The sequence below is a fragment of the Meriones unguiculatus genome, chromosome 20 (assembly GCF_030254825.1).
Source record: "Meriones unguiculatus strain TT.TT164.6M chromosome 20, Bangor_MerUng_6.1, whole genome shotgun sequence".
NCBI lineage: Eukaryota > Metazoa > Chordata > Mammalia > Rodentia > Muridae > Meriones > Meriones unguiculatus.
Window position 1 is genome coordinate 29,198,047 of NC_083367.1, and position 25,387 is coordinate 29,223,433.

The 25,387-nt window shown below is 37.7% G+C and overlaps 1 long non-coding RNA gene across 2 annotated transcripts; it reads right to left on the reverse strand.

Annotated features, from left to right (window-relative positions):
- Positions 1-5,413: 5,413 nt before the first annotated feature.
- LOC132649472 (uncharacterized) lies at positions 5,414-25,387 on the reverse strand. Of its 2 annotated transcripts, XR_009587920.1 has the most exons (4): positions 25,249-25,387; positions 22,393-22,644; positions 13,852-14,236; positions 5,414-11,101 (listed from the first exon to the last, which is right to left on the reverse strand). It is a non-coding gene; the product is annotated as an uncharacterized LOC132649472 (long non-coding RNA). The 2 variants fall into 2 exon arrangements; XR_009587919.1 differs by lacking the exon at positions 5,414-11,101 and having other exon boundaries at positions 13,058-14,236.

The following is a 25,387-nucleotide window of genomic DNA, read 5'->3' on the forward strand; positions in this document are numbered from 1 at the left end:
GATACATCAAAGGCCATTGATGACTTGACCCAAATCACTGTGTGTTTTCTGTATATAGAAGCTGCAGCACACAGGGTTTTTCTTGAAAGGAAGAAATCTAAAATATAAAGCTTACACCAACTATCCAGTATCCATGCAAAGTGACTCCTTACTGTGATACTAACTTTTGAAAATTTGAAAAATAACCCCTATATAATTTATAGGTAGGTGTTATATTTTCATTATTAAAATAGAAACTGCCCCTATGCCCCTCCCCTAGTCCACTCATAGAGGAGGTCCTCCTCTCCTTCTATTTGACCCGAGCCTTTCAGGTCTCAACAGGACTGGTTACATTGTCTTCCTCTGTGGCCTGGCAAGTTTGCATCCCGCCCCAGGTGGAAGAGATCAGAGACCCTGTCACTGAGTTCATGCCAGAAAACAGAGATTATTTGTAGGATCATTGGATTTTGAAAGAGTATTACTTTATTTGCAATAAAATTTGGATTTTGGAAGTCTCGACAAGATGGTGGCGCCTGGAGGATACTGTGTCTGAGGAGCAGGTCAGCAGTGTTGGCACAGTGACCAGGAGACTGAACTCTGGAACCTAAAAAACCAGTGTTTGTGATTGCCAGGTGAGAGGAAATCCTACGGTGTAGAAATCAATTGGGACCAACCTCAGGTCACCCAGTCAATCCCTGGAAAAGGTCTCATCTGCCACACAAGATCGGAGCACACAGCCTTCTGTGGCACCCCCAGCAGCCATCCCAGACCCAGACACACAGCTTCTGGCCCAGAGTTAGGCGGCCAGCCTCCCGCCCAGAGCAGAGACCTCAGTTGCTGGCTCAGAGAGGAGTGCACGGCCTCTGTCCCAAAGCTGGGTGTACAGCTGCCAGCCCAGATTTTGTTGCATAGCCTTGGGCCCAGAGCAGCGCCCCCAACCATCATCTCAGACCAGGAGTAAGCTTCTAGCCCAGAGTGAGGTGCCAAGCCTCTGACCCAGAGCAGAGCCCTTAGTTGCTGGCCCAGAAAGGTGTGCATAGCCTCTGTCCCAGAAGGGAACACACAGCTGCCAGCCCAGATCAGAGTGCAGAGCCTCTGGAACAGAGCGATGTCCACAGCCACCATCCCAAACTGGCACACACATCTTTCAGCCCAGAGTGAGGTGCCCAGCCTCCAGACTAGAGTGGAGTCCTCAGTTGCCGGCCTAGAAAGGAGTGCACAGCCTCTGGCCCAGAGCAGCACCCCCAGCCACCATCTCAGACCAGGGTGCATTGCCTCTGGACCAGAGTGGCATCCCCAGCTGCCATCCCAGACTGAGGTGCACAGTCTCCTGCCCAGAGCAGAGCACTCAGCCTCTGACACAGAGACTTGCTGAGCGCTCGACTCACCTTCCCAGATACAACTGAGTGCCCCAGGGTACCAGACTGAATTTCCCTATTGGGAGAAAACCCCAAAGCTAGGGAATCAGCAGGTTCTTCAAGAGGACTGTACCTGGAAAACAGTGTAACAACAGCAGCAGCTCACTAAATTCAGAACGAGAAACCCAGCAGCAGGGCAGCTGTCTCCAGGACTTCTACGGGTGAGAGGAGAGCCCCCAGACTAACAAAGACCACAGCCACTACTCAGGTCTATACACCTGAGGTGAGCAATGGCAATTCCTAAGAAACACTGGCCTTACAGTGACCATACCCAAAAAGCAGAGGAGGCCTCCTTCAGGAAAAGTCATCTTCCTGCCAAGGGGATTCCAGGAAGCACCGGAAACTAACAGCCAACACCTAAAACAGCCCAATGGGTAGAGGTTAGCATAAAAAAGCTCAACCAACAAAAGATAGAGCAATATGGCATCTCCAGAACCCAGCCATCCAGGGGTGAGCAGCCCTGGACACCCTAGCATAATTGAAATTCAAGAAGATGACCTTACATCTATGCTGATGAAGAGGATAATAAAGGAAATAAATAAGATACATAAAGAATTAGAGGAAGATAAAATCAAACAGATTATGGCCATCCGTGAAGAAATATGGAAAGATGCCGCCAAACAGTTTGTGGCTTTCAGAGAAGAAATAATTAAATCACTGAAAACAGAGGAATGTTCAAACAGTTGAAGGAACTAAAAGAAAAACAGGAAAATACAATCAGACAGGTGAAGGAAATCAACAAAACAACTCAAGATCTGAAGATAGAATTGGAAAAATTAAAGAAAACACAAATGGAGGAAATCATGGAGAGGAAGAATTTAGGGAAGAAAACAGGAACGACAGAGGTAAGCACAACCAACAGACTATAAGAGATGGAAGAAAGAATCTCAGGTGTAGAAGATACAATGGAAGAAATCGATGTATCTGTCAAAAAAATTGTTAAATCCAAAAAATTCCTGACAAGGAGCATTCAAGAAATCCAAGACAATATGAAGAGACAAAACCTAAGAATAATAGGAATAGAGGAAAAAGAAGACTCCCTGCTCCAAGGCCCAGAAAATATCTTCAACAAAATCATAGAAGAAAATTTCCCCAACTTAAAGGAGAGGCCTATAAGAATACAAGAGGCCTACAGAACACCTAATAAATTAGACCAGAAAAGAAAATCCTCCCGCCACATAATAATCAAAACAGTAAGTATACAGAACAAAGAAAAAATACTAAAAGCTGCAAGGGAAAAAGGTCAAGTAACATATAATGGCAAACCCATCAGAATCACACCTGACTTCTCAACAGAGACTATGAAAGCAAGAAGGGCCTGGAAGGAAATAATGCAGACCCTAACAGAACACAGATATCAGCCCAGGCTAACATATTGAGCAAAACTCTGTCATCATAGATGGAGAAAACAAGATATTCAATGACAAAAACAAATTCAAACAATACCTATCCACAAATCCAGTACTACAGAAGATACTAGAAGGAAAACTAGAACCCAGGAAAACTAACTACAGTCAGGAAAACACAGGAAACAAATAATCTCACTACAGCAGAGCCAAAAGTAGCCAAGCACACACACTACCATAGCAAACAGCAAAATCAAAGCATCTAACAGCCACTGGTCCTTAATCTCCCTTATTATCAATAGACTCAACTCTCCAATAAAAACAAACAATATGTAACAAGAATACGTAAACAAGACCCAACAATCTGTTGCATACAAGAAACACACCTAAGTCACAAAGATAGACATTACATGAGAGTTAAGGGCTGGAAGATGGCTTTCCAAGCAAATGGACCCAAGAAGCAAACAGCAGTAGCCATTCTAATATCTAATAAAATAGACTTTCAACCAAAATTAATCAAAAGAGATGGGGAAGGTCATTTCCTTTGATGGGTCTGAACCCATCAAAGGAAAATTTTACCAAGAAGATACCACAATTCTGAACATCTATGCCCCAAATACAAGAGCACCCACATTTGTAAAAGAAACATTAATAAAACTTAAACCACACATAGATTCCCACATATAAATAGTGGGAGACTTCAACAGCCCACTCTCAACAAAGGACAGGTCAACAAAAAAGAAATTAAAGAAACAATGACTCTAACAGAGGTCATGAATCAAATGGACCTAACAGATCTCTACAGAACCTTTCACCGAAACACAAAAGAATTTACCTTCTTCTCAGCACCTCATGGAACCTTCTCCAAAATAGACCATATAGTTGGTCACAAAACAAGTCTCAATAGATACGAAAAGACGGTAATAATCCCTTGTATCCTGTCTGATCACCATGGAATAAAGCTGGACATCAACAACAACAGAAATAGCAAAAAGCCTACACACACATGGAAACTGAACAACTTGCTAAGTGCCTTTAAGAAGAAATTCAAAACATCTCATGCAAGCAACTTAATGGCTCACCTAGAGCCCTAGGAAAAAAAAAGAAGCAGAAACACCAGAGAGGAGTAGACAGCTGGAAATAATCAAACTCAGGGCTGAAATCAACCAATCAGAAACAAATAAAACAATTCAAAGAATCAATGAAACCAAGAGCTGGTTCTTTGAGAAAATCAACAAGATAGACAAACCCTTAGCCAAACTAACTAAAAGGCAAAGAGACACTAACCAAATCAACAAAATCAGAAATGAAAAGGGGGACACAACAACAGACACTGAGGAAATCCAAACAATCATTAGGACTTACTTCAAAAGTCTGTATGCCACAAAATTTGAAAATCTAAATGAAATGGACAATTTTCTTGATTGATTCCACTTACCAAAGCTGAATCAAGACCAGGTAAATCAATTAAATAGTCCTATATCCGCTAAGGAAATAGAAGCGGTCATCAAAATTCTCCCATCCAAAAGAAGCCCAGGACCAGAGTGTTTCAGTGCAGAATTCTACCAGACCTTCAAAGAAGAGCTAACTCCAATTTTCTTCAAACTATTACATAAAATAGAAACAGATGGCACACTACCAAACTCATTCTATGAAGCCACAGTCACCTTGGTACCTAAACCTCACAAAGACCCAACAAAGAAAGAGAATTTCAAGTCAATCTTCCTTATGAACATTGATGCAAAAATACTCAACAAAATACTTGCAAACCGAATACAAGAACACATCAAAAATATCATCTACTATGACCAAATAGGCTTCATCCCAGGTATGCAGGGGTGGTTCAATATACAGAAATCCATCAATGTGATCCACCATATTAACAAAGTGAAAGAAAAAGACCACATGATAATCTCCCTAGATGCTGAAAAAGCATTTGACAAAATCCAACATCCATTCATGTTTAAAGTATTGGAGAGATCAGGGATACAAGGCACATACCTAAACATAGTAAAGTCAATATACAGCAAGCCTATAGCGGACATCAAACTAAGTGGACAGAAATTTAAATCAATCCGACTGAAATCAGGGACAAGGCAAGGATACCTACTCTCTCCATATCTCTTCAACATAGTTCTTGAAGTCCTTGCTAGAGGAATAAATCAGTTGAAGGAGATCAAGGGAATACAAATCTGAAACAAAGAAGTAAAATTATCACTATTTGCAGATGATATGATAGTACACTTAAGTGACCCCAAAAATTCTACCAGGGAACTCCTAGAGTTGATAAACACCTTCAGCAAAGTGGCTGGATTAACTAAAAAAAATCAGTAGCCCTCCTGTATACAAAAGACAAAAGGGCTAAGAAATAAATCAGGGAAACAACACCCTTCACAATAGCCACAAACGACATAAAGTACCTTGGTGTGAACCCAACCAAGGAAGTCAAAGACTTGTATGAAAAAAATTTCAAGTCTCTGAAGAAAGAATTGGAAGAAGATATCAGAAGATGGAAAGATCTCCCATGATCATGGCTTGGCAGGATTAACATAGTAAAAATGGCCATCTTATCAAAAGCAATCTGCAGATTCAATGCAATTCCCATCAAATTACCAACACAATTCTTTACAGACCTTGAAAGAAAAATTCTCAACCTCATATGGAATAACAAGGAACCCAGAATTGCTAAATCAATCCTCTACAATAAAAGATCTTCTGGAGGTATCTCCATCCCTGATCTCAAGCCGTACTACATAGCAACAGTAATAAAAACTGCATGGTACTGGCATAGAAACAGACTGGTGGATCAATGGAACTGAACAGAAGACCCAGAAATAAACCCACACACTTATGGTCACCTGATTTTTTGACAAAGATGCCAAAACCATACAATGGAGAAAAGAGAGCATCTTCAACAAATGGTGCTGGTCTAACTGGATATCTACATGTAGAAAAATGCAAATAGATCCATACTTATCGCCCTGCACAAAACTAAAGTCAAAGACCTCAACATAAAACCAGACACATTAAATTGGTTAGAAGAAAAAGGGGGAAGACCCTAGAACTCATTGGTACAGGAGACAACTTCCTGAACAGAACACCAACAGCACAGGCTCTAAGAGGAACAATCAATAAATGGGACCTCATGAAACTGAAAAACTTCTGTAAAGCAAAGGACACTGTCATCAAAACAAAACAAAACGAATGCCTACAAATTGGGAAAGAATCTTCACCAACCCTCTATCTGACAGAGGGCTAATATCCGGTACATATAAAGAACTAAAGAAGCTGAAAAGCAACAAACCAAGTAATCCAATTTAAAAATGGGGAATAGAGCTAAATAAAGAATTTTAGATAGAGAAATATCGAAAAGCTGAAAAACACTTAAAGAAATGCTCAACCTCATTAGCCATCAGGGAAATGCAAATCAAAACAACCCTGAGATTTCACCTTACACCCATCAAAATGGCCAAGAGGGAGTGTGTTTCCTCCCAGTGCCTTCAGGGAGCAGGGATCTGAGCTATCACAAACTAGGCAGGGGGATGAAAAGCAGACAAGGGTAGCACAGTGAAGGGGAAGGTCAGCTCTCAGCCCAAACCCATAATTCTGTTCCACAGATGGTTTAACAATGCTCCTTAAACTTCAGAATGACACTTCTGAAAAATAATCAAGGATGGTATTTTATTTAGTTAATTTTCAATAGAGGTGGAAGTTGCATTCCTGGTTTGTCTTGCTGTATTCTGTGCTACTCAATTTACTTCATGCACACTTCTGGCTGATTTTATGATGGCACAGACATTTGTTGTTTCCTCACAAATACAGCTTCTTCCACAACCCAGGCCTCTTATTTCCTGAAACCCTGCTTCCAAAAATGTCAAGAGTATCTAATATAAATAATGAGGACAGGAAATAGCTTTATTATATTGGTTACTGAGCTCAAAGATAAATGCAAATGATTTGTGGTTGCATGGGCCATGAAGAGCCATTCGCGTTGGTGTCAGTGAGTTTTTGTCTACTGTGATGAATATTTGAAATAAATCAACTTAGAGTGAAGAATTCTGGTGCATGGTTCTGGAGACTGTGACCCATGACCAGTTAGCCCTGTTCCCTCTGGGACTACGAATAGGGCACCGTGAATGAATGGAGGAAGCTGCTCACCTCCTGATGGCTGGACTTTACTGGAGAGACAGAAGATTCCCACAATTTTCTCTGAAAGCACACACTCTGCTTTAAGACCTCCACTAGGTGTCACCAATTAAAGAATACACTATCACCCAATAGCACTACAATCTGCAGAACAAATGTCAAAACACTGGCCTCTGGGGAACATTTCAGACTCAAACTATATAGCATTTGATGAGAAATTTGGGTTTGTTTATACAGCATTCCTTCAGTGAAGATTTCTGGCCATTTAAAAGTAACGTCCTAATATGTGGAGTAAAATACTACTGTGTAGCAAGAAAATGAAAAGATGAGATTGTAGTTCTTGATGTCTCTCTTTCCAGTCAACAATGACTGTTATAGTTATATATGGGTTAAATTTAATATTCATTTAAGTAGGCCAAATTGATTGCAAGTTACTCACTTTAAGTTACTTGAGAACGGGTAAATTGAGTTACCCAACTGGTTTTCTATGTACATTAGTAAAATACCCTCAAAATTTCAAGTTTAACTACTCCTGTTCCTACCATTTCCTATGTATCATTTTTAATCAATTTATTTATTATGTTACATCCAATGGTTTCTGGGAGACGGTCATTACTCACTATGCTTCACACTGTAAGTTTAAATATCCTTCTGAGTATTCAGCAGATTAGGTTTGGCCTGGTGAACTCAGGGTCCAGGATAGCTAGGACTACAACTCAATATAATACTGTAAACGTACTAAAAACACTGTGAAAGCTTGTGTGTGTTCTCTTTTGAATAACCAGAATGCATAAACTTTACAGATGGCAATACCAGGCTGCAATGTCACACAACGTAAAGATATGTACATTCTCTGGGAGAACAAGCTAAGCCTTTGTGATCATTCCTGAGAAGTAACTGTATGTGCTACCCTTCACATACTGGACAACCTGTTGTTCCTTGAAGAGCTGTGACCTGAGTAAAATGATAAATGAGGTGAAGACATCCACCAGAAGTGAATGAGGAGGGACGATTCCTTGAGAATTTGTAACAGACACAATTCAAAAAAAATGTAGAAATTCAATTTAAACATGGGTTGTCCAGGAAATGCCATGCAAAGAAGTATATTCATAATATCTCACTCCTTGGCAAAACCCTGGGTGTCTGGGAGAATATTCCTCCTAAAGGAAATACTTTCAATAAGTTTCATGTTCAGTGGTCAAGAAGATAAGACCAAAATCTCACAGCTTGGAATTACAAAATGTTATTTATTTTATCTAGTTTTGAGACTGTATTTTAATTATAACATTTTTACCTTCCACACCTCCTTCTAAACTTTCCCATAAATCCCTACTCACTCTCCTTCAAATTCATGCCTCTTTTTCATCAATTGGTATTGCATGCATGTATGTATTTGTATATATTTGCAAATATAACCTGTTGAGTCCATAATGTTACTTGTATGTATGTTTTCTGGGCTGAGAGTTTCACAGTAGACAACCATCTGAATGTTCTTTCCCAAGGAAGGTCAGCTCTCTTACTCCCATATTTACTCAGTTGCCTATATATTTTTAAGGATTTTAATGTTTAAAACAGTAGAGGAAAATACAATAATTAACGTGATGACTTTGACTTCAAATATAGGTGGATATGAAAATTAACCAATAAAAGTAGTAGAAAGAAAAAATAAACATTAACTTTATATGCCGGATGTGGTTTCAGCAATACACGATAAACAAATTACAAGAGAAAAAAAAATTGAGCTGGAAACATCTAATGTTCTGAAAGGAACCATGTAACATAAAATAAAAAAAATAAGGCAAAATCTACATATCAGAAAGCAGTGAGTGAGTGAGAAATATATCTTCTCAAACTTTAAAAACAAATGCTCAATTCAGGCAACAAATACGAGGGAAATATAAAGATATATGAAGGAAAAAATGAGAAAATATGCATGAGACTACAGATAAAGGTTTATATGTGCATGCGTGTGCATGTGTGTGTGTGGCAGGTGCACTTATGTGGGCATGTATATGTGCATAAGTGTACGGAGTGTGTGTGTGGTGTGTGTGCATACGTGTAGCATATGTGTGTGTGTACATGTTGCATATAGTATGCATACATATGTAAGTGTGCATATGTGTGATGTGCATGTGTACATGCATGTATTGTATGTATTTTGGTTGAAGGATCATGTAGTAGATGAGTTTCTTCAGTATATGAATAGAAAGAGGAAGGAGGAGGAGAGTGAAGGAGCGGGGGGGGGGAGGAAGAGTACACCAGGGGCAAGGTATTCTTTAAGTCCTGTGACTTGCTTCCTCTGGCTATGTCCCAACTCTAGAAATTCCCCACACTCCCAAAGCCACCAGCTGAAGACCAACCCTCTAAAAGCAAATCTGTGAGGGAAATCTTATATTCATATCACAGTAGCTTTAGCTGAGCATAGTGGCATATGCCTATACTCTCAGAAATTGGAAGGTAGAGGCAGGAGGATCAGGAGTTCAAAAACAGATTGGCTACCTAATGTGTCTGAGGTTAGCCCATGCTGTATGAAACCCCTTGTCAAGAAAAAAAGACCAAAGGCTGTAGTTTTAAAGATATCTTCTCTAAGAACACCAAAAAACTACAGAATGTCAAGAATTAAACATAACAAAATAAATAAAAAAGACCAAAGGCTGTAGTTTTAAAGATATCTTCTGTAAGAACACCAAAAAACTACAGAATGTCAAGAATTAAACATAACAAAATAAATATATGACCCTAGTTCAGAAAATAAAATATTAAAATATGTGTAATATCAAATATATGAGAAGATAGTCTTATATAATAAATGATAACTATTGTATTATCTTCACACATACATAAATTTGAATTTTTTCAAAATCCTAGTTCAATTCATTATGAACCTGAAAAACTAGTTTGTAAATTCTTAGGCAGCCAAGAATTTAAAAATAATAAGATAGAAGATCTTGCCCAATTTTGCAGCAATGCTTCTTACAATTTTAATTATAGACGAAATGGTGTATTATCTCAGAGCAAACAAAACCCACAGCAACCCAAATGATTATATAAACACAACTTCGTCTATAACGAGTGGCCTAGGTAATCAATATAAAAAAGATGACTATATCAATAAAAGGTTCTAATTATTTATACATATAAAAAGTATTTGTATGTCATAGAACACTTGAAAGTTATTATTTAAAGTCATATAATAAACTGTAAAATTCAATGTTTGTTTCCTAGGACTCACATTGCAGCTCACAACTGTCACTCTTGATCCAGGCAATCTGATACCCATTCCTGACCTCTGCAGACACTATGCACTCTTGTGGTGTACATACATAGACACATGAGGCAAAATCCTCACACAAAGAAAGCCTTTAACTGCATGTAGAGAGAATTTGCAGTATTATGAAGAGTTCAGCTTCTGAGGTCCAATAAATCGAGTGCCAAATATTAATATTAATACAGGATTTGTTTGCTCATCTTAGAGATTTCAGAGTTTTCACAATTCTATGAATCATCACATAATAATTGTTTTATTTTCATATGAAAAATACAAGTTGTGGACTATGCGTGTTTACTATACACACTGTATGCTGAAGGCTGGAGAATCAGAGCCTTACTTTCTGGGCTCCATATAACCGAATGCTGGGCACCACTGCTCTATCTCCAGGCTTGGGACATTCCAGTTCCTCTATATTCCCTTGAACTCCATATACAACAGATACTGCTTGTATAGTGGCTATAAGACTTGATGCACAGTTGAGAGTATACGAAAAGCATGATTAAAATAAAGCCAAGCTCCACCCGCACCCAAGAACTTGTTGGTAAGCCAGACAAAGAAGCCAAAGCATATCCAAGGCAAGCCTGCCACTCTCTCCAGAAGCTGATCAAGTCACAGGTTTCATAAAATGGAAATTAACATTTGCTGTAGTTGGGAGTACATTAGAAAATACTGTCTAAATATTTAAGTTAAAAGTTTGAAAAGTCTCTCCTGGACTGACATAAAATGCTTGCTACATCCCTTTTAATTTCTACCTTCAAGCTCTGCTATATAAACCTGCCAGTGTTATTAATGCATCTCACTATGATTCCTTGGTGTTACTAAATATGGAAGAGCAGAGGATTGGGTCCTTAAAAGAAGATGAGAACATTCCTGTTGGGGGAGGAACAGTATTGTCCTTTCCCTTTTCTTTTTTTGTACTTTGGATCTTCATATAGGAGTCTCTACAAAGGAAAAAATTAAAAATAGCTAGCTCCATTAGATATCTCTTTCTTTATCTCTATCTGCCTCTCTCTCTCTCTCTCTCTTTCTCTCTCTCTCACACACACACACACACACACACACACACCTCACTATGGAGCAATTGTATTTTGCTTAACTCTTAGGACATATATATATATATATATATATATATATATATATATATATATATATGTATTTAAAATGATAAAATTATATATATACATATATATAATTTTTATTTTTTAGAAGGAAATCACAGACCATGTGTTGATGGTAAGGTAAAATTTTCAGTTTGTAACACTATTATTTTGTCATACATTAGTGCCTAACCACAGTTTAGTTATTTGGGTTTTTTTCCCTAGTGTCATTTGCTTTCTGGTCTGTGTGATGGCTGCTGTTATGTTTTAAGTTTAAATATCTGTGCTTAAGAGATAAAAATACTGTAAGCCCCACTTGCCCAAGGACAGAAAACTTCCTAGAATGCTGGGGCTGCTGATGTAAGGTAATAGAGCCACCCGTGAATTGCCCTGAGTGTACAGGATGTGGGCTTGATGACAACCCGGGCAGGAAGTACATAGCCTTATGAGCTTTGCCTTTATGTCTCTCTGTGGAACTAGGAGAGAGAAGATGAGGGAAAAATTAACTTCAAGATATCTTTGGAAGAAACAAGAAACAAATTCAAATGTTGAAATACCTGATGACACAAAAGCAGGAAGCTCATAGCCTTGTGAGTTTTACCTGTATATGCCCCTGACTAATGTAATTCCGGTTCATACTCTAGCATGTGTCTCAGGTATGGACGTGACCAGTATCCTTGGTCCTGGCCAGTACTTAATAAGCTTCTTATTTATTAAGTTATTCTTGATCAGACTGGTGAATCTCTGAACAGCCCTAGAGCTGTAACAGTCTGAAAGCCATAAACAAGCTGGAAATCTTAAGTGTAGGCAGACTCCGAGGATTTCTATATGTCGGGATCACACAGAGATAATACCTCCTTATGTAGACCAAAGCATTATTATTGCAAGTTCTTTGTTGCTAATGCCAAAAATTTCATTTTGTCATCAGCTCTTACAGGCTTTATCAGCATTTTGTAAGCTCAATTATTTTCAAAACCTTTGGTTTATATTTGATCTCTACTGATAACTCTGCACTGTTCAGTTTCAACAATGACTCCCAAGTCTCCATCAGAACCCAATCTTTTTCTTTTTGTTCTTTCTTTTCCTTCCTTGTTAAATGTCTCTGCTTTATCCTATGTGCCCTTGGGTTTCCTTAGCCTGCCCGTATCACTGTAATATACCATTCCCTCCTTAGCTTACTTTACGTTTTCAGTGTAACCCCCAGGGTGCACTTATTCCCATGCTTTTTCTTTCTAGCACTTTGGAGTCTTACCCTTTATTTCCAAACTTTAAAAATCACTCCATGAATTCTAATAAGTGCCATGCTCACAATCTTTGCTTTTATTCACAATGGCCAGGATTTACTGTAAGAAACAAGATGATCCTGACTGGCTCATGTAACATTCTGTAATTTTTCACTTCAATTTCAACATTTTAATTTGTTTCTTACTACTTCCCAAGAGACCTTGAAGTTTACTTTTCCTTCCTCTTCTGTCTCCTATTTCCACGGTAGCCTATTTTGAGTAGAAACTGTTTCTTCATCTAGCTTCTATAGTCTCTCATCAACAAACCAAGACAGCAATTCCAGCTTGACTTGACCATATCTCTTCTATCGTTCCTCTCCTAGCAAATGTGCTTCCTTTTTCATAATCAGAAGCTGAGCTGTGGCCAATCTTGTGGAACACATCTACAATATCTACCCTTGACACCGTAACTGGTTTCTGAAATAAGCTAGTTCAAGACCAGTTTGTTGAATTATGGTATTAGTAGGGCCCTTTGTGATACCCACCCTAGTTCCCAAATAAATGACACAGAGATGTATTAGGTTTATTCAACAAGCTTTAAAGCACTATAACTGAGCAGATACTCATCTTTTCTAATCCAATTATGCTAGCCTATCTACCTCCCTACCACATGCCCTTTTACTCGCCATTTCAGTCTTGCCTTGGTCTTCTGCTGTAACTCTGTCTTCATGGAGAATATGTCAAGGCACCTTGCCTCTTCTTCTTCTCCCTCTCTGATCCCTAACTGAGACACCCTGGGAATGGAAGTACTGACTAATGTCTCCTCTGCCCAGTCATTGTCTCATAAGCTTCTTTATCAGGCAATCAGAGGTAACTGTGGAGCAATGTTTACACAACATTGATAAAGAAGATTCTTCAATGATCATGAAATGCCCATGTCCAGACCGCAACCAGATCTCCAGATCTCAGGGCACAGAAATCAGCAAATGAATACACAGTACATAAGACCATCCCCCAACATCTCCACTTTTTAGTCCAATTAAAGTTTCTCTTACAATAATAACTATATACAATAAGAACAACAATGGAACAATTATCTAAACTATTATGTAAGGACTACATTTACAATGTCTAGTCCATTTTATATGGCAAATTAGAAGAAACTACTGTACTATCTATCCTATCTTGGTGAGTTCAGAATTCTGTACTTCAATAATTTTTAAAAATTTATTCGCCCAAAAAAATCTACTTAGACCTAAAAATATCGTTTTAAAACATTTTCTTAAATCCTACATGACTTAAGTTTAATTGTGATACTACAATTATCTAGTTTTCAACCCTATCAGAGACTTGAGAAGGAATAAATATTACCTGAGTAGACAGGAAGTGTAGAGCAAGCAGCTTCTAAAACTATAGAAATGAGAGAAGACAGATGGCTGCCTAGACAGTCACTCAAATTTCCTCAGCAATGTTGGGGCATCATCTTCAGCCTTCTGGCCAAGTATATGACAAACCTTTTTGTGAAGCAGAGCTATGAAGGACTTGTCCTGGCTAGCATTAACAGATGACTTTCCTACACATCCTGTTTGTCCAGAGCTTCGACAACATGCTGTCTGCAGTTGAAACAAGGTCAATTTCTTTCCCAATGGCTTGCTTGCCACTTTTTGAAGCAAACTCCATATGGAGGTTCTTCAGTGCCCATCATCTTCTTCGAACTAGGCTGGGTATGATGCCAGGAATTCAGGAATTGCCATGTCTCATTGTCAAAAACAAAACAAAACACAAACCAAAATGAACAAAAACTTATTAATAAGACATTTTAAATGCCATATTCTGTAGATCTCTAAGGTTTATGAAAAACATCTATCTATTAATAGTAATAAGGTAATAGTTTGTTCAAAGCTATTTACTATCTGATTAGATTTAAAAACATTTACAGGAGGGTAAATAAAGCTTATTTCTGTGAATAACTATACAATTAATAAACACGAACATATGTTTGTTTGACTGACTACTAACCTGCATTTTTAAAATACTAAGGAGTTTGTAATAGCTTTCAAAAGGACTACAGCTGCACATTACATTTTCAAAATGAGTTGCATAGGTACAATACCTTGAACTACAGTTGAAACAAAAATAACCTTACATTTGTATCAAATACATAATTTATACCAGTATAAAAACATGAGTCTAGTAGTTGTTCTTTAGTTTAAATCTACTCTTTTATGCTATTATTCCTATAACAACTTGAGAATCTGTCTCAAAAGCAAAATTCACAATGACTAAGCTTTCTCACTCTTTAAAACTTGGAGAGACATATGTTCTCTTTAAAAGTTTTTTCTTTTTATTATGCATAATAACATCTAAAAGAACAATTTATAGTATTACTCACACATCATTACTGTTTTTTTTCCACAGATTAATTGATTAGCAAATAAACGTAAGTTCTGAATACTATGTCACTCTTCTTCCTTGATGTTAGATCAAGTAGTCAACCAATACTATTAGCTATGTTGGAGTTATAACTACATATTACTACCTTTTGTGTATATCAACTAGAAGCTGGTTTGGTTTTGTAGGTGTTTTTGTTTTGTTTTTATTATTTATGTATACATGTGTGCTTGGGTGAACTTATGTGCATTTTATTTGTGTAGCTAAGGGCATTGGATCCCCTGGAACTGGAGTTACAGACAGTTGAGAGATGAAAGGCATGGCTGCTGGGAAGTGAGTCCACATCTTCTGGAAAAGTAGCAAGTGCTCTTAACCATTAAGGCATTTCTCTAGCCCTCTTTTGAGTTATTGATCATTGTATTCAATCCACTTCGATTGAAGCTACTTTCTCAAAAGTAACACACTTCAAGAGTACACAGCACGAGGCCTACCCCATAAAAAAACAAGCATACTTGGTAACAAATATTTTTTAAAAACACAACCAACAAGTGTGTATAAAAAATGACATAAGAGCAGAAAAAAATTTTTTATACTGTTGAAGAAAATCTACTATAACTCAGTATGAACAATGAGGATTTGGGGACATTTCAATCTCAACCTGCTTCTGACCTGCTTTCTGCAATCTCGACACAAGGGTGATTTCATTCTAAACAAGCACAGCCAAGAATATAGTCTTTTCCCTCTAGCTGCCAGGTGAGGTGGCAGATTTTGGCAGATATCAAACACCTTGCCAAGATGTTTTAAAGGACAAATTCCAGCTGTCATATTAATAGGTTATATGCGTCATTCTTGTACCCTACCCCTCCCTACTCATTCTTTTTTTCACCTACCTACCTACCTTCCTACTTAGTACAGAGATATAACAGAGGAGTTATGTCTGTTACTTATACTATACTATATATCTGTTACTTATACTATATAGTTACTTAAGGAGACTTGGTTACTCTCATCCCACCTCATTCATGGAATAGAGGTTCCACTTTAAAGAGCAAGCCAGAAGGGCTGTAGGCTACTATCTCCTCCCAATACTCCACCTAAAAGAGAGATATGTCATCCATAGGAAAATTCCCATTCCTTTTCCTAAGAGTGATGCCTTTAGAAAAGAAATGGCTGAATTTCTCTACCAAAACATTAATTTTATTTGAAACGAAATGTGGAAGAATTTAAGCCAAGAGTGGCATGAAAAACCATACAGGTGTAGGCAAGTGAAGGACATCAAATTAGTGCCTACAGCAATTTGGCCAATGAAGACAGACATCAAAAAAAAAAATAGTTCTGTATCAGGGCAATCTTCCAATGACTTCTAAAACAAAGTTCAAATTTAATTGCATTAAATGTAGGGATTGTAAAAATAATAAAGTATTCTATTCACAGTTACAAAGATTTAAGTCTGACTGAGGTCATAGAAGAAAAGGAGTCTAAAGAACCCTGCTGAGACCTCTTTCAACCTAGGCAATTCTCTATCCACAGTACATTAGTCTATATTTTAAATGAGTTTTCAAAGCTCAGGTGTTGAAGCTCTAGTCCCAAGCTCAACAGTGTTTTCAGGACATACTTTGAGTAAATGACTAGATTTTGAGAGCTTACCTCATCAGTGGTTGAACTGGTGATTATATTTATATTTTAATGGACTATTGGGATTTACCAAAAGCTTGAGATGATTTATTTATTTGTTTTTGGACAGTTGAACTTCATTGTCATCTTTTCTGGATTCAGAATCACCTATGAGAGTGAGGCTTTCCTCTAAATAGGTTTGTGTCTCTGGAGCTATTTTCAGAAAGGGTTAGAAGAGGAAAGAAGATTCCTACTGAATGTGAGTGAATGGTACTATTACTGTAGTTTAGGAACTCTTCATGCAAAAAGTAGAAAAGGAGAAAGTGAGCCAAAACATTTCTGGTTTCTGTTGGTCATGAAATAGCTCTTCTTAGCCACTTGCTCCCACTGCCATGATATCCTTCAGTCTAAGCACATGAGGTCAAGTGACTATGGCTAGACCTCTCTGAGAGTATGAGCTAAAATTAAACTTTTAAATCTTCTTTAGCAGATTTTTGTCCCAGTAACAAAAAAGTAGCCAATACAGCCAATGTTTAAGAAAACATTTTGTTCCCAATCCTCTGCTCCTACTCTCTTTAAATCCTAGCTACCGTTCAAAAGACCATCATGCTCTCACCATGATGTTCTGTATCAATAGAGATGCAGAAATAGGAGTGACAAGTGACCATGAACTGAGACCTCTGAAATGCAAGATAACATTTTCTTTTTTTCTTGTTGAGACAGGGTCTCTGTACATAGCCTGAAAGTCACCATGTAGACCAGGCTGGCCTCAAGTTCAGAGAAATATGCCTGTTTCTGCCTCCTTAGTGCTGGGATGAAGGGCATGTACAATCATACCTGGAAATTTTTCTTCCTTTAAGTATCCTGTTGTACACACACATATAACTTTAAGTTATATATCTGATAAGGAATTTATCCAGAATTATGAAAATTCTTAAAACTTAATAAAGTCCTCATCTAATATTTAATGAAAAATTTTAAACAATTTAAAAATGTAATAAAACTCCTACAGATATAGCTATTTATAATAAAAACTTTGATAATAAAAACTTTAGTTTTCATATCATATCATACCTAAGTAATTTCATAATCAAGTTAAAAAGACTGACTCATCTTTTCTTTTTTGAATGATTGTTCTGTCCTATAAAGACAGAATCAATTTTGAGTTTATTTTTGTGTATGGCGATCAAGTAACACACATAAATTTTCTTGAATGTGGGCATTCAACTGTCACAGCATTTCATTTATTGAAATGACTGCTATTTTAAACTATCCCATTAAAACGGGATACGGCAACATACCTCTGCAACCGCAGCACACAAGAACTATTTCCTGGCCAGTTTGGATTACATAACACGACCCAGTATTAAAGCCACACATCTAAATTATCATCATTTCTTCTTAGGTATCAATCCTGCATTGGACATTCAGACTGATTCTGAACCATAGCTGCTACAAATAGTGAATCAATGAAATAAACACAGACTTCTTTAACATACACATTTCATTTTCTTCTGTGTATCTACAAGAGATTTTTGTTTAAACCCAGAAGTACAAGCTATGTCTCATATAGTGGATCTATTTTTAATTCTTAAGGTGCTTCTTATGCTATTTTCCAAACAGCCATACTAATTTAATTCACACACACACTGTTTATGGGTTCACGCTCACTCTTTCTTTCATATCCTCATCACTACCCGCTGCCTCTGTCTTTTGGTAACAGCTATTTGAAGGGAAGTGGTAGCTTAGTGAGTTTCAGTTAGCCTTCTCCTAGAAATCAGTGAAGCTTGACAATTTCATATACTTTTGACTGTTTGTATTTCTTCATTGTTTGTGGGTTTGCTGTTGTTTTGTTTCTGTTCTTTTGTGGTACAGTCTCATTGTGTAGTGCATATTGGCCACAAACTTGATTGGTGGTCCTTTTGCCTTCACATCCTGAGAACTAGGGTTACAGGCATTCATCACTATGCCAAACTCCATACATTCATTTGGAAAATGTGTATTCAGAAATGTAATTCATCTTTTTCTTAAAAAATAAGACAGTTGTTTCTATTGCTATCAAGCTGAGTTACTACTTGGACTTTGCATACCTGAGCATTGTCCCCAAATACCTTCTGCTAATTCTTTGTTATAGAGACTTTTCAGCTTGATGTAATCCCATCTGTCTGTCTGTCTACCTACCTACCTACCTACATTTTCTCCTGAATTGCCTAAGGCTTAGAAGCTATATTAAAAAATTTAGATCAATGTCAATAACCTGTTCGTACACTTATTTTCTGGTAGTCTTATGGTTTTATGCCTTATACATTTACCCATATTGAATTAATTTGTATTTGTGGTGTGAAAAGATTCTAGTTTCCTTTTCAAGCTGGGAAATCTGCTGTATAGGCACTATCTTAAGTTTGCCAACCTTTCTGTCTGGTCAATGCTATCTAGACTCCTCCTGTAGGACTGCTATCTCTGCTCACTCAGGATTCTTTGCTGGAGTCAGTGCTAGGGCTGAGAGCCTAGCTGGACTCTTCACTGGCATTTCTTACCATACCTAACAATAGCACTCTGAATCTTCTGAGTTTATTCTTAGGACATCTGAAAAGACTCTTAGGTAAAAGGCTGAGTTAAGCATTTGCAATGGAGCTGTTGGTAGGTTTGCTGAGCTCTCCTGAAATTACTACAAGGCAGCCTGAAAACAAACAAACATCTCTCAAAGATCCTGAATATCACAAACTTGTCGGTGATTACAGAATTTGAGTAATAGAAATAGTAGTATCAGAAATTTAGGGCCAGCCTTAGCTTCACAGTGGATTTTTGATAGCCCAGACTGCATGACAGACTGTTTTAAAAGATCAAAAGAAAAAAAAAAAAGGACCCAAACTCCAACAAATGATGGTGAAATTAACCAAATAGTGAACACGTTTATGTATAGTATTTTGGTGAACTTCCATTTCCACCTGATCGCTAAACTCTCTATAGTGGAATTTAAATTTAACATTTGTCTGGCTTTTGCCATATTGCTGGCCCATTCAGCCTGACCAATTGAGAAGAGATTTTTGCATCCTTACTAATCCTGGCTATTGCACAAACATTTAAAACAAATTCAATTGTCTCCCTAGCAGCCACTCCACTGGAGAGAACTCCCAAATGCATATAATGGTATAAAAACACCTGAGAGTTCTCTTCTTCCAGCCCCAGCTATGTGAATGTCCTCCACCGAAGAAGAGACACGAGAGGGTATAATTTTAGTTTCCGTTCATTGCCTTTCACCTGACAGAACAGAACAAAGCCTTGATTGTTCTCATGGCAGTTGTGGTGTTTCAGTTCAGAATGGCTTGGCTCCATGTTTCTGGGCCTGTAGTGAGGCAAAAACACCATTGTAGAAGAGCATGGTGATGCAGAGCTGAGCACCCAATGGCAGACAGGTGGCAAAGAGGCCAATAAAGATTTTTATATAGGCATGTAGATTACTATGGGCAGAAAATTTCAAACTACCTTAAAAAATACATAGCCATTAGTGGCTACTGATATATTATGAATGCTTTTTATTGTTTTTTTTATTTGCATATATTAACTGCATACAGGAGGACGTTTCTTTTTTTTTACTTTTTTATTGTTTATTATTATTAGTTACATTTTATTAACTCTGTATCCCAGCTGTATATGAGGAGGTTTCTTGATGACATTTCCATATGTAAATATAATGTGTTCTCAGATCTTTCCTTTAGTTTCATGTTTTTCCCCCAGAAGGCAATAAAGAAAATGTGTTGTTTTCATTGTTCTGTGGTGTGTAGACGTGAATTATTTTACACAGTATGAAAATCTCCAGTTTTTTTTTTATGACACAATTTCATTCTTCTGAAGAGATAAATTGAGATCAGAAGTAGGAATCAGTAATTCTGAAAAAATACTCTTGTCAGTTTGATTGTTTAAAAAAATAACCATTTTACACAATTATAAAACATTTAAATGACTTAAAATTTTTATAAGACCTAAAACTACAAATAAAATGAAATGAATAAATGTAAAAGAAAAACAATTTCATTTTTCATTACAGCTGAGTAAGACTTCATTGTATATCTATACATTTTATTCATCTGCTGAAACACATCTTGGCTGTTTCTGTAATTTATCTATTATGATTAGTGCCATATTATATTTTAAATAGAAAAATTAAAGCAGTAGAGAATCATGTGTTTTCTTTTTTATAGTGAAAGAGATTAACAAAGGACTTTTATTGCTAGAAAAGAATGGTCAAATAGAAGATAAGTTAAGGAAGGGGTTTAGGAGAGGCACAAGAAAGTGAAAAAAGCATTTGGTAATTCAACACTATTTTGAAAAAAAGAAAGAAAGAAAACACAAGGAAAACTAGGTTTAGGAGTAGTAACAAGCTTTCTGGTTTTCTACAAGGTTATAGGGAATATAGACTAGGTTTCTGGGGTCAACCTCATCTCTCACTTTCCTGTTTTCTCAAAGCACTCAAAATCATTTTATGTGGTTTAGTCTCAAATTTATCCCAATTTCAAGATATGGCTATTCTTGGCTGTCTATATTGGGTATTAGCATATAGGCAGCCTGCTTCTGTGTTGCCTAGTTACCGATGATGTCATCTTATGTCACCCACTAGGTGTGTGGTAGGTATGGTTCTCGGCTGAGCATGTATAAGCTGTGGAAGTACCCATAGCTTATCTCTCCCACCACGAGCTGCCTATAATCCAGATTAACCACTAGGCTTTCTGGCTAATAGATTTAATATAAATTCAAATGTAATTTTAAAATTGCTTTATACTGTTCTACTATATTATTGGTTCTAAAATTCATAACTCTAAATTTCATACTTAGCAGTTACTAAGTGAAAATTTTTGCCTAGATACCCTCAAACTATAATACAATGTTAAAACTTGGTCATTGTGCTATATCTTCACTATCAAAAAAGGTTCGATAAGCTTGGTCTTATTTTCTGAGTATGGTAATATTATTATGTACCTATTGTCTATCTCAAAAAACAGGATTCTTCCTCCCAACCTGGTTTTGGGACCCTCTTTCCTGGCTAATTGATCCCTACATCGATACATCCAACACCTGCGGACTGAGGAGTTGGTTTCCATGGTCGGCACAAATGTTTCCCTTTGTCTGAGAGACTGACCGGCATCTCTCCACGTCACTGGTGAGCGGAGGTACCATCTCTTCTCACTGACCCTCATACAGATACTTTCCCTTAGGTGAATAATATTTTCCTAATGACATGTCTCTCAGCTTTCCCTTTCCTTTGGCACGTCCCTAGTACTAGGTGAGGAAGTGTCTCCCAGGAGTCTTCCCTGTGCCCCCCAACACTGCGTGTGATGACCTCCTTTGCCAGCTTGTACCCTAGTACCTCTGGTTCTTCTGTACTTTGTGGGGATGCCCCAAAGACTGGCAGAACTGACTTTTCTCTCTTCACCCATGGGAATCGTGTCTTCCACCGTAACCCCGGGCTCTTCTCTGAGATGTCTTCTAAATAATTTTAGATTTATATGCCTAGCACCCTCTCTAAGGGCCTCTAGGCTTACACTCTACTGCAAGCAAACTTGGCCTCAATTTCCTTAGATGACAGATCCAAAGCAAAATCTTTTAAGGTATTGTCAGCAATCAGGAAAATGGAGGTTCCCTTGCGTAAATAGAGGTTCCTATGTTCAGGTCTCTTCTTCTGTCTCTGTTTGCTCTCCCAAAAAGTTTCAAACATATACCTAACTTTTTTTTTCTGTAACCTACTTAACTTTGTCTTCTGCCTATATATACTTTCCAGTATCCTGCCATATCCACATGTTTCCTCCATCCACTACAGTGCCAAAGCAGCTACCACAGGTGTTCCAGTCTGACCTCTCTGAGGTCAAAAGACACAGCCTTTTGATTCAGATCTTGAAGTAGGAGACACACCTTTAACCTGGGCCACACCTTCTGCTGGAAGCCTATATGAAGACAAAAAAGAAGGAAGATTTTGCTCTTTGCCTTCTTGTCCTCCCTTTGCTGGCACAGCCATTCCTTCATTTGCATCGGAGCTTACTTCTTTGGGATTCCAGCATATACAGAAGACGAGCTGAGACAGCCAGTCTTGTGGGATTGAGCAGCAACTGGATTCCTGGACTTTCTGTTCACGGCTTGCTACTGTTTGATCAGTTGGACTGCAGCCTGTAAGTCATTCCAACAAATTCCCTTTATATATACACACACATTTTGTATGTTCTGTGACTCTAGAAAACTCTAATATAATGATTAAATCATACATATGAATATAGAGGAGACTATATATAGAAATATATAAACAATGGTTTGGTTACTTGAACTCATCAAGTGTTCAGTTTTTTCTATATCCCTAATTCCTAAGATGCTTTTAAACTCTTTTCAACTTTTTTCCCTCTCTTTTACCCATTCCATCTCACCTTACTGGTAAATTCTTTGAGAACTGGCAACTCATGAAATACTTGGAAAATTGACAAAGAATGGTGTAGTGTCATATCCAAATGACAGTTGCTTGTACTTAATAAATATAGTATCAGAGAGTTACACACACATAAAAACACAGAAGACCATAAATTTTGGAAGGCTGCCTGGGGCAAAATGAACACATCCAGTCAAGGAGCAAAGTGACAAATGCGTCCTATCAAGTCACTATTGTCAAGAGGTTTTTCTCTTCTATAGTCCACTCCAACAGTGTAACACTGTATACCACATAAGGAATTGGAGGTCAGGCTGGCCAAAAGAAAAACTAGAACTCAAACACAGTAAATTATTTTAAGTACTCCAAATATAATATCATTCATAGAACACAAATAACTAGACATATAGGAGAAACATATGGTCAACCTAGTTTTAAAAGAATTTTGATTGATTACATTATCTGTTTCCCTCTTCTGCTACCTTCACTTTGTTAGGCCAGGGTTTGATTAATTTTAGGTGCATTACTATGATGTCACATTTTGCAAATAAAGAGGAAAAGATAAACCAGATCTAACTCACAATGGCCAAAAGATTCTGAAGATAGGATTATGGCGTTTTTCCTTAGTAGTTTAACTAGCTATTTCTTCCTCCTAAGGACTGATTTCCTTTTTACTACTCAACCTCATTTACATTGGATTCTACTAATGAGCCTTCCTAGCAACAAATTCAAATTTGTATGTGGCCTCTCCATTGATAAACATCAACAGAGGGAATTATGACATTTCTGGAAAACAAAACAAAACAAAACACAAGAAACACTGAACCTTCTGCAAGGCCAGCTACCTGACTAAAGCCTCCAGTGCTTGTGGGGAGGCTGGGAAGTTTCAGACCCCGAATCAAATGACAATTGACCTTGGGCCTTGTTTAGCCCACTCAATAGGCATTTGTTACCAACCTCTTTAGGTGATCTAACAATTTTGTGATCAGTAGGCACATCTTTTGGAATAAACAAACCGATAGCTCCCACCAACAGAACTGCTAAGAATGCTGTCGGCTAGCAGCTGAGACCTACAGCTAAGATTTCCCTGCCCCGTTTTACCCAGCCTATCTCACATTCCCAATGTATGTGGGAAATATCTTAATTTATTACTTCTGTTGTTCCTGTTCTGTTACTTTAACACCTTCATAAAACTGCTGTTATATTAGAACAAAGAACTGCAGGTAACCTCACTCTTACTTGGCTTTAGACTAAACTTTTATTGCCTTTGAAAAATAATACTGGAATCAAACACTTCCAGTAAGAACTTCTTGCTACCAGTTCAGCTAACCTAGATTTCTGTTTCTCTCCATACACACCTCTGTATTCTAAAAATGTGTCATCAATCTGATCCAGTGTTTTGCCACATTATAACTATTTCACCAGAAATACATGCTTTTATTTATTTGATCCTTGTCTATGATTACTGCAGAAGTCTGGAAACACCAGAATGCCATCCAAACCAAGGCATAGAGCTGACCAAACTGACTCCCAACTGATGACCTCTGGACACCCATCTTCCCCCGCCCCTTCCTTTCTTAACAACAACAACAAAAAATTCAGGTAGCCCAGGCTGGCCCTCAACTTTACGTAGCTGAAGGTGTCCTTGAACTCTTGATCCTCCTGCATCCATTTCCCAAAGTACTGGGATAACAGCTGTGCAACATCAAGCTTGGCTTAGACTTCTCTTTCTTAACAGATATATTAGAAAACTAGCTGCACAACTGTAATTCTCTCACACAAAATTCTGGACTCTTCCAAGGTCTCAAGAAGCACATAAGAAGGGCAAAGACTCTTGTTCTTCAGTTCTGTAGGTTAAATCTCTGTGCTAAACTCAAACTAAAAAGTTCAGCTAGACTAACCATTTCTACACCGATCAACAGGCTGTACTTTTCAGTTCTCTGATTTTTTTTGAACTCAGGAGTCCTCTTTTTAAAACACCCAAACTGTGTTTGCCCAACCCCCTGTCCCTACTGTTCGAAGTTACTGATTAAAATGCTTTAGCCACCTTGATCTATTTTTTAATATCATCTACCTAGGGCTTAATACGAGCCCTTTCTCTGTGATAAAATGATTCCAAAGGAGTAAAGGGGCCTGTCCTTTCAGTCGTCTTCCCAAGTACCTCTTAACAGCCTGTGCTAAACAGGCTGTGTTAAACAGCTTGTGTTAAAACAGGGGTTGGTATATAATATTTAGCTTTGTTTCTTTAAAGAGCACATGCCATAGTCATGTCACAAAAATTTGCTGTATATTTAATTTTTGGTAGATGACTTTGCCCACAGCAAATCTTAAAACTAGACATGTTCGGTGTTCTTTACCTTTTCCTCCCCTTCTCTTCTCATCCTTCCTTTCTTTCCAGGTTTGCAGCCAAACAGGTTAGGAAGATTTAGGCGGCCTCCTTTCCCTAGCCTGAACCCTGCTTGGAACATCTGGGGAGAAAGTGACAGAAAAAGAGTC